Here is a 10,882-nt window from a genome sequence, read left to right as displayed (position 1 = left end):
TCCTTTGTGTTTGCCTTAAGTAGTGCTATCAAGTCCATTAGTCCTCTACATATGTTATCAAGTCCATTAGACCTCTACAAACTCTATAGAGTAAAATTGGGAATTTCTGAGGGTTTTAATGTTCTCCCACTTAATTATTAGGGGATCACCCTTGAGCCTAAAAGTCTCCGTATGGATTTCCCACCAAGTTAGGACATGGCCCTATAATTTCTATTTAGAAAATGATATTTTATGTTCCTCATCTATGTGGTGAACCTTAAAGTAAAGCTTCTAACTATTATAAACAATGATTTAATTCTAAAGCATTGATTTCACCTTGATATGGCTTAATGTCCACCTTTGCTTCCATCTTGGAGAGGGACACTGAATGGCTCACAACATTGAACTTGACAACACTTTTTTGGGTTCTTTCCTTAATTACTCCTCTAAATCTTCCTAATCCCCCGGTTTTCCCTTTGATCCAACATTTGAATTCAAACCTCCATCTCTTAGATTTGGTGCTTGTTCGAGCCTCCATAAGGAGGTTCGTATTGTGGCAAATATCTACACCCTATGTCTTTAATCTTGAAAAGCTCTTCTTTGCTGGATTTTGAGGGTTATTATGAATATATTTGTCAAACATGGTTGGGGTTTTACACTTCTTATTTAAATCAATTCCTAAATCCCCTACAACTTCCCACAAAATTCCTAGAGAATCTCGCATTGATGGCAATATGATCTATAAATTGTTGTGGATATTTCATTGGACAGTTCGTCACAACAAATATGATAAAAATAAACTAAAATCTATGCTATGAGGGTTAACTTCCTTAACTTCCATATTTATTAATCATTGTTTTATGCTTATGCATGTAAAAGATAAATTGCAGAAAATAGAGAACAATGAAATACCATCACACATTAACCACAATGAACACAAGTTATGCTCTGGGAAACCCTGGCGAGAGAAACCTAGCTAAAAGATGAAGTTGTTCTACTCTCCTCTAGAATTGAAATAATGCAACATACAAAGGAGAAGGCACTTTTCTTGGAATTCCCTAAGCCCTAAGCCCTATGCTCTTGTGCTCCCACTCATTATTTTTATTCTCTAATGTGGAACAAGATACAATTGAAAATGAAAGGAACCCCTTTTCGTCTCACTGGCCTGGTTGCAACATAATGCGATAGCCAACTAGGGGTCAAGTTTGACTCCTCCAACTCCCGACTAGAGTTGGCCCTTCTAGATTCTTCTTCACAATTTTCATGTGTGTTGCCCCTTTTCCATGATTAACAAGAGTTGATTCGGTATCCTCTTAAATTATGGTGGTCAATCAAGATGGGTCAACTTCCAATATGCATAATTGTCGTCTTTCTTGCTCCATTAGAAAAGTCTCTAAATGTAGAATAGAATGATGGGGTCCAACACTTTAGTAGGAATGTTTTATGCCCCCGTCCTTGGCCAACACACAAAAATATAAAAATATATTATAAAATAAAAATAAAAAATCATTCAAGTCCTTACAAAATGGCCCCAAAATGTTTCAAACCCTAATTCCACAAATTGGGTTCTATTGATAAAACTACTCTTTTAGTTGATTCATCCCATTTTTCCACTGTAAAAACATTGAAATCAATGACAAATTATATAGTGATCCAATCTAGATCAATCCCTCACTTTTTGCTTTCACCATCATTAATAACTAATTAAATGAACTACTTTCAAACATGTGTAAACACATTGTTCTAAATTTTTTCAACTTCTTAACTAACATATTTGGGTCATAAATGTGGAGCATAATTGTTTCAAAACATTGTTGCTTGTTGTAGAACATCTTAACCATTAAGATATCATATGCCACTAAACCACATTCACATACCCTTATGCTTTCACCTTCATCAATAACTAATTAAATGAACTACCTTCAAACATATGTAAACACATATTGTTCTAAATTTTTCGAAGTTCTTAACTAACATATTTGGGTCATCAATGTTAAACACAATTGTTTCGTAACATTGTTGCTTGTTGTAGAGCATCTTAACCATTCACATACCCTTATGCTTTCACCTTCATCAATAACTAATTAAATGAACTACCTTCAAACATATGTAAACACATATTGTTCTAAATTTTTTCAAGTTCTTAACTAACATATTTGGGTCATCAATGTTAAACACAATTGTTTCGTAACATTGTTGCTTGTTGTAGAGCATCTTAACCATTAAGATATCATAGGCCACTAAACCACATTCACATACCCTTTCAAAGGCGTGGATTAATTCTTCCAATGACAAATTTTTTTGCACACAACTTTTTTCTTCTTCTTTTTCCATAAAAACCACTCAATTAAAACAATCAGCTTCAAACATTTGCCTAAACACACATTATTCTAAACTTGAGCTTTAATAACATAATGATGTCATAAATGTTGAGCATGACTGTTTCATGTTGTTGGTGCTCGTTGTAAAGCATCTTAGCCATTGGGATAATCTCTACACTACTAAACCACACTCACATACCTTTTCAAAGGCGTAGATTAATTCTTCCAACCACAAATGTAAATGTTATAGCATAAAACTTTCTTTTTTTCCACATAAATCATTCAATTTATACCTTCACACTTATGTTTAGTTGTTACATATTTTTCTTCTGAGTATAAATTCAGAAAGTTGTTTCATAATTTCCACTTATTGTTTCATAATTTCCTGAGTAGAAAATTCCAAGTTGAAGTAGCAGTAAGAATTATGAATTTAAATTCACAAAAAGATTGATATTATACACTTGAAATAAAAAGATACCACAGTTCACTCAGGACTGTTTGCATAGTGAAAATATAAATATAACTGAACATCGATCTCAAGTTGAAAATATCACCTCACATTACCATTGATTCAGGAACCAATTTCAACTCCAACTCCTTTGACCCTTCTGGAGTTTGCCATATTTATCAAATCATGTAGTACAAAACCCAAACAAACATTTTCCAGGAATATTCAAAGTGCAATTGTGAACATCTTGACAATTAGGAGAAAGAACACTAAACCTGAGTTTGTGAGCAGATATTTGTTCATACAGAAGAAATAGAGGGCACAATTTAGCAGGTTCATGATAGAAGCCACAAATTAGATTTGTAAAACTGCATCAATGGAAGAGTATCTTTGAGTGATTGGAGACTTCCACAGTTAATCATATTGTCAGAGATTTCCGAAATAGTACTGTGTAATATGTGTGATCCGTCCAACGCTTCAGATGGTGACTTCATCATCAGGGATCAAAATCTCTGACAAAAAAGAGTATCTTTGTTTGATGCACTGGAAATACCAATCCAACTCTACATCAAACAACTGTAGCATTTGTGCTGTTAGAGACTCTGCTAGCGGATTCGTGGGTCAAACAAGCAGGGTCACAAGTTTGACTTGGATAACCACGCCAAGTGAGTCAAAGTGACTAGATGGTGTGTAATACACATGACCAAATTTCAGTCAACCCAAGTATGACTTGCCAACTTGCCAGTGAAACTCAGTCAACCCAAATATGGCCTGCCACTTGCCTGTAAATGCCCTGAAACTGCACCATTTTGCAGTTAAAACCACAAGGTGACCAAGAGGAATTATGTGTTTATATTTTTGTATTTGTCAAATTTTTCAATCATTTTTTTTTTGTTGGTGGGGATGAGGGAGATAGTCAAACTCTCTTGCGTTGCCACATTCTTCCCTGAAAGGAGTCTGGCAATTCAAAATGGACCATTGATAAAAAAATGGTTTGTTTTAGTGACATTTCTAGGCTCTAGTTTAGTGATTAAGTTGCAAGTGTAAAATGCACACGCAAAGCGTTTGATAGTGCACATGGTAGCTTGAAGCTATGGCTCCACACACCACAGAAGAAGCAAGACATGTGAAGGTGTGGACAATGCAGAGTTGAAGCCTTGATGGCACACAAAAAGCTAAGAAGCAAGGTTAAGGCAGGTGTAAAAACACAAACCCAAGTTGCACTAGAGATCCTTCCAAATAGGTATATGTGGGAAACATATTATATAAAAAATTAAAAAATATAGATACGTCAACTTTTTTTTAAATAACTAATTATCTTGTAAAGAAATAAGTATAATAAAAAAATAACAACTTAGAACTCTTATAGATGATTACATGATACAAAATCCCATAACTTGATCTTGATTAATGCCAACCACATACATGATAGAATTCAGTGGAAATGCTACAAACTTGCCAATCCTAAAATCTTGCAAACCCTGAAGTCCACTAAATTCCAGCTTTTCCATATGAAATTCGATGAGGTTTTAACCACTCTAAAACATCCTAAAACAATTTAACAATAATGTTAGAAATTAAGTAGAAGGGTAGAAACAGTAAAAGTAAATGTCAATTTTGACTTTAAGAATTTAATATTACCATTAATTACCAAAGTGACAAACTCCTCAAAGCCCAACCACCTATCATTATTTTGTGCTGAAGAGTCATTGGCATAGACAAGGCGATATTTTCCTGTGATACCCCTCTCAAGCTCTTAGATGGGCCTAGAAACTTCCCAAAAAAGCACTTAAATGTCATTGGAAATGGCCAAAATGCCTTTGAAATGCCATCGACCATACCACATAGTGTTTCTAGATTTGGAAACGTTGCATGATACGACAATAGCATTTCTACGACATTTCAATGTTTCCAAGTATTTTGGGTAATAATGGACATGGCCAAACAAGGCCTTTCCTACAACTATGGCACAAATTGCAAATAGCCTCACCCACCCTACTAAAGAAAAAGAGTCCACATAAGAAAAGCATGTGGATCAAGCATGCAAACCATGAGACTTGCTTGCCTCCACAGCAAAACCACCAAGGAAAAAGGGCCCACATAGGAAAGGCATGTGGATCAAGCATGTGAACCATGAAACATGCTTACCTTCACATCAATGCTTTTGTTGTTAACCTATGTAGGGACCTAAGTATCTAGAGCCTCTAACCAATCATAAGATGCCATATGGCAATTGCCAACAAAAAGCCAAAACAATTAGAATTAGAAATAACCAGGAAAACCAGAAAGGAGGCAAAAGAACAAGTTTAGGTGCTCTCTTAACCTTCCCGAGGAGAACAAATGATGAATCATAACGGAAGGTAATAAAGAATCAAATCAATCTCAAGTGAAAAAGGAACCTTATTTCTTGAATAAAGCAGTGAATCTCCCTTATCTATGAGTCCAAAATCAATAAGAATAAAATAATATGACAATATTTAAATTATAATTTCACTCACTTGCCCTCTACCCATGCCATGCACTCATCCCCCTAACCCAAACATAGTATTTATTAATGAAAAATGCACTCCGTTTAAAGTAACAATCTCAAGAACACCTTCGATGCTGCATCATTTATATTTATATATTAGGATCGATCTCCCTTCACTTTATGCATGTTGTTTTAACAAAAGCAAAAAGATGTAATAGTTCCAAAGCAATGCCCACATGTCTACTTACTGTTTGTCAAAAGGAGGGGGGATCCAATCCAAATTACCTTGAAGTCGAAATAAGATCCAAGAAGGCAAAGGTCATGGTGTTATGTAGCCCACTTCCTTTTATTTCCACAATAGCAACGACTGAAAAAGAAGGGAGCATAAAGCACAAGAAAACACAACAGTTGTTCTCATGAATTACAAAATTTACAAGTAGCCCATGATGAATTCTCCCTTTCTTTCTCGCTGATGGTACACATAGAGGAGTTATCATACAAGTATAAGCATTTGGAGTGAATTAAAAACAGGACAAACTCAGCTTTTCAGCTGAATCTATTTGTTTCCAGCAAGACAAAGTTCTACTCTCATCCACTCACTTTTTGAAAATACCAGCAATCTAGGTCATCTTATAATGGGGCCAAAATCCCTAAGGCCAAATTTCCATAATCAGGTTGAACTATACTTCCAGCAAACTTCCTTCCCAATCTAGGGAAGCATTTCCCCTGGAAGGGGGGTTTGAATTTGTCCGTTTAATAATGTCTCAACATTTTAAGGTCAATCTGCTAGAGGGGAGACTTACGCAGAAAATTTGTGCAGAACATCAATGCCAATTCTTGTTGAAAAATTCCTAAACTGTTGAATCTGAAACCAGATTCAACTCAAAGTTACCAGATTCAATTCAAAGAACAATCCAACCACAATAAAGAGAGTAAGGGTTGACTTAGAGTAGGTAAAAAACACAGAAGTTGACTGGGGCCACATGAAAAAAATACAGTAAATCTCAGAAAAGAGTTTTTTCATTAATATGAAAGTTTGCAATGTCCAAACACAAATTTTCAATAACAAGAATAACTCATTTCACAGTAACATGTATTGATGATACATATCACAAAACGCCATGAATTCTAAATAGTTAAACAGATCTGTTGGTGAAACAACCAAAATTACTGTTTTTTAAATCTTTTATAAGAAGACAGCAAAATCTGAATTAGTAGACCCAGAGGAGACTTGCATTTGACTTTAGGAGTGCAGCCATTCAAACAAGTCAAGGTTGCATGTACAACTTTGGGCCAAGCCACATTTGACTTGGGTAACATTTAAAAGTACACTAAATTTATTTGCCATTGACATCAAAATTTGCAGTGTCCATATAGTACAAATTTTCAATAATCGCTCATTTCAAAGTACAGAGATGATAAAAAATTTCAATAATAGCTCATTTCAAAGTACAGAGGTGATATTCTAAATTGTTAACAGTTCTGTTTGTAAAACAAGCTAAATGAGCAGTTATTTTATTTATTTTTCATAGGAAGACGACAGAATCTCATTGTCATCACTAATGAAGAGACTTGCATTTGACTCTGGGATTAGACTTATGCAAACAAGTCAAACTTGAAAGCAAAACTCAGGCCACTTGTGGCCAAGTCGACTATGATTGGAGCTGACTCCACTTTTGCTTTCCTCAAGCAGTGAAGTCAGACTCGAGAGTCAACCTGCTTTACTCAGAGGTGTCTAGTAAACAGGAAAAAGCTCCAAACGTAGGGGTTAAGTATTTTTTTATTATTTAGACTTCTTTTATCCCTTTTCTGTCATTCCTTTCTCATTGGATCACTGCCTCTCAAAGATGAGAGAATTCAGACTATTGTATTGGTGAGAAGGATAACTTTTCTAAAGAGCCAAATGCAAGTCCTCACATCCCAGTCCTCATGGCAATTTTGAAGCAGCTGTGCCCAATCCTCATGAGATGTAGAACAGTTGGCGATAGGGTGTTCTGTTAAGACACTCCTTGTGTGAAGCTCGCTGGTTCAAAATTCCATAGGTACAAAAAATACAGACATGTTAAGGGTTGGTGTGCGATCCCCAGGTGATTTTGAGAGTTTAAATGTCCCAGGGTCATGGTTTCATAGCTCAAAAGCTAGTCCTGCAACTCATGGACAAACTAGCCAACAAACAAAAAACAAAAGAAATAGCTACGCCAACTTCCGCTATCAAAGGCCACATATAAATATATGAAAAAGAAAGCTGTTTGGATGAGGGAACAATAGAATGCAGATCAGCAGTTGATCCAAGGTGAAAAACAACTTTTACACAGAAAAATAATGAAAAATTAAAAGGTCATTCCTCTGCAAACGGATCTAAGAAATAAATTTCATGGACAAAGAATCAGAACCAAGTTCAATAAAATATAACTCCTCATTTTATTGGCATAGGTCCGTGATTTTTTTTTGGAATCCTAACAATTAAAACTCGAATCAGCTTTAATGATGCAATCCAGACTACAATAACAACGGAACACGACTTAAATGCATATTCCTTCAAGGGAAAGAAACAAGTGAGTATAAAAAACATAACATTTCAGGAGAACTACTGTACATTACTAGTCATTTCTGGACATTTACAGCATATTGTCATTCGGCCGAGGAAAACACATGAGCTGCAATGGTTCAGACTTCATGAGGATTTGCTACAAACCTAACTAGCATCTTGAGAACACACTGGATGAAACAATTTTGTGGAGATAAAAGCAGCCATCTGACAAAGACCCTATAAAGAAAGCCAAGATCGACATCTACCTCATCTTCAATCCATTGACCATGCTTATTTGTGACATCTTGACGAGCATTCCCTCAACTAATCTGCTTCAGCCATCCCATCAACGAAATTCTGCTCGCAGTCTAAGGAAGACATCCATTCCAGTTAGTTTCAACACAGCTCATGTAAAAGCCCTCACCCAGCTAAAATGAATTCATTTCAAGAAGATAAGTCCTCCTCCTCGCCAGGATTTTGGCAGCTGCCCTGTATGGACCTTCAAAAGCCCTCACAATGAAACCCTCGCTTTCCTTCTTCGCAGCAATAGTCTGATCACTCGGTCTGATGGTAACGAGCGTTGCACCCTGCATCACGGTGCCACCGGAAAGCTCCAAAGTCGGCGCATACCTCAATTTCATATTCAGGGCCGGAACTTGTGTTCTATTCGAAGATGGCGAAGCTGCCAGGGGCCTATCCCGAAACTCACAGAGTTGTTCTCTTCCCATACAGAGAGTCCCCTGACCGTCGGCATCAGTCAGAACCAAGCTCTGAAGAGTGGGATGGTCATGAATAATCTCTTTCAGTAAGTAATGCCGTGCCGAAGCCGCAATCAGGGAGCTTATGGTCCACACAACTCTCAATTTCAGCCATCCGTTTATGTAAAATAAGTCGGGGATACTGCCATTATCGTCCTCTAATCCTTCAAGACCTTCAGAATCATCATCGGAAACTAACTGTGTTTTTTTTCTAGAACCACTTTTCAAACCCTTATTTACCACTGACGCAGCCCCAAAAATTACACAGCTCTCCAAAGTACTCCCGAATTCCGCCTTCCATTTCAACAGAACACCATCTTCGACGCCCAACTCTCCGCCTGGAAGCTCAATTCTGAGATGCTGAACTTCCTTAAAATTTTTCAAGACCTCTGCCGGGGAGTGATGGGAAACTTCGGCTAAAATAGTCTTCCTAGGGCCTATAAAATGCTGTAAAGCTTGCAGGGGCTTAACAATGCTTCCTATCATGAACCTAACCAGGTGACCGAAAATGCCCTTACCTCTGGCGTTAAGGCCGCCGTCTTCACCAGAAATCACGCAATCCACCTTTACTACGACATTCTCCACCTGCGTCACCAGGGAGTTGAAGCGCTTCGAGACGGCGCAGCATCGGCCTAGAGCCTTTATGTCGGCTACTTTGTTGAAAATGAGAAGCAGCAGCGAGTCTGGGATTCGATCCAGGTGATCAATGGACAGCATCTGAGACGAGAACGCCGAAACGGCAACCCTGCGCGCGGTTCTGGACTGGTGATGTGGCTGCCGACCATGCTCGTGAACTAATTCGAGATGCATCGCTGCGAAATTTAAGCAAACTACTGGCTAACACACCTTTAAAGATTAAATATTCTGGATTCAATTAGAAGAACCAGTACAGAGCCTCAAGATGCCGACCTTTTGTTTTTCCCGCTTTCCGCTTGATATCTTGCAGGTACGGTTGCTTTGTGCTTAAACCTTAATCGACCAGCCAAAGCTCTGACAACGAAAGGAAGATCGAAACGCCCATCGCTGGCTTAGCAGTCAAGGAATCCAAGAAAGTTAAGGAATCCAAGAATCACCTTTATTTATCTAGTAAGCGTAGTAAGCGCTTTTACAGGATATTCTGCATCAAATTAGTATGCAAGCAACTCGCTTTAGTGAAAGGACTCTACTTTCTTTACTGCAATTTCTCTCAAACAATTTTCTTGATCTCTTGTTCAGAAATCTCTGAATCCCCTAGTTATTTTCTAAATAATCCCCTGCCGTCCAAAAAGTGCGCTCTGAAGTCACTTTAGTGAACGATTTTCCTGATCTCTTATTCAGAAAACAATGAATCCTCTAATTATTTTCTAAATAATCCCCTGCTGTCAAAAAAGTGCGCGATGAAGTCACTTTAGTGAACGGATTATACTTTTTGACCGCAATTTTTCTCCCCGAACAATTTTCTTGATGCATTGCTTAGAAAACTCTGAATCCCCTGAAACTTATACTACGTAATCCCCTGCCTACGGATCTATGCATGCTTTGCTTAGAAAATTCTGAATCCATAAATGTTTTACAAAATAATCCCGGACTTATGAACTAGATGATCCTTTTATTTCCAATATTCGAGCCTTCTGCCTCAAAAATGCTAAAACAATTAAATTGCTTTGCATTTTGCTCCAAAGAGGACTTCTTCAGGGAATCTCCGCTTTCTCTGAGTCTTGCAGCCGATAATTACTTTTAAAAAAGAACGCCCAGCAGACGAGCAATCGGCTGATCTTCAACAAATGTACATCTTTCCGGCGAAACATATAACCAATAATCCGAAAGCCTCCTCGTTTTTCTCGTTATTTGTTCACGTGGATCCTCGCCATCACATAAATGCACTGAATAGTACAAATCAGGAACCTTTAAAAAAAATTTGTCCACTCAACACAAAGTTCAAGATAATGCACCTTTCATTCAGCGACTTCTGTAGCTCCTTCCGCAAGGGACGCACAAACGGATCATTTTTACCATGCCTATCTTAAGCCTACTCCAATATATTAAATTATCCGAGAATCTTCGGCCCTCCTCCCTGGTAGGATAGATTATCCACAAAAAATTATGTAAATACACTTACCAAAGCCAAAAAATTGCACGGCCCTACCTGAAGAGCTAAGATCGGGCAACTTTCCAACGGATATGTTCAAACGGCTTCGCTCCTCCAGCGCATTTTCACGGCCATGGCAGGCCTGAGTTCCAGTAATTCTGTGCCACGTGAGTTCCACGATTCACCAACATAAAGATAAAGCTAAACGCTGTAACGGATCTCTTGGAATAATATCATGGATTACAGGTGGATGAATTGATAGATTTGCATTTCCAAATCCAGCAAAATCCGAGCCGTCGACGTGCGTG

General features: G+C 37.7%; 1 pseudogene; it reads right to left on the bottom strand.

The window, feature by feature from the left end:
* Nucleotides 1-7,615: 7,615 nt before the first annotated feature.
* On the bottom strand, nt 7,616-10,523 carry LOC149164582 (F-box protein At5g46170 pseudogene; annotated as a pseudogene).
* Between the last annotated feature and the right edge of the window lie 359 nt (nt 10,524-10,882).

The sequence above is a fragment of the Pinus tabuliformis genome, chromosome 5_1, assembly GCF_031772625.1.
Source record: "Pinus tabuliformis cultivar Carrire ecotype Pingquan chromosome 5_1, CPIR1, whole genome shotgun sequence".
Taxonomy (NCBI): domain Eukaryota; kingdom Viridiplantae; phylum Streptophyta; class Pinopsida; order Pinales; family Pinaceae; genus Pinus; species Pinus tabuliformis.
This window is presented reverse-complemented; position numbering and strand designations above follow the sequence as displayed.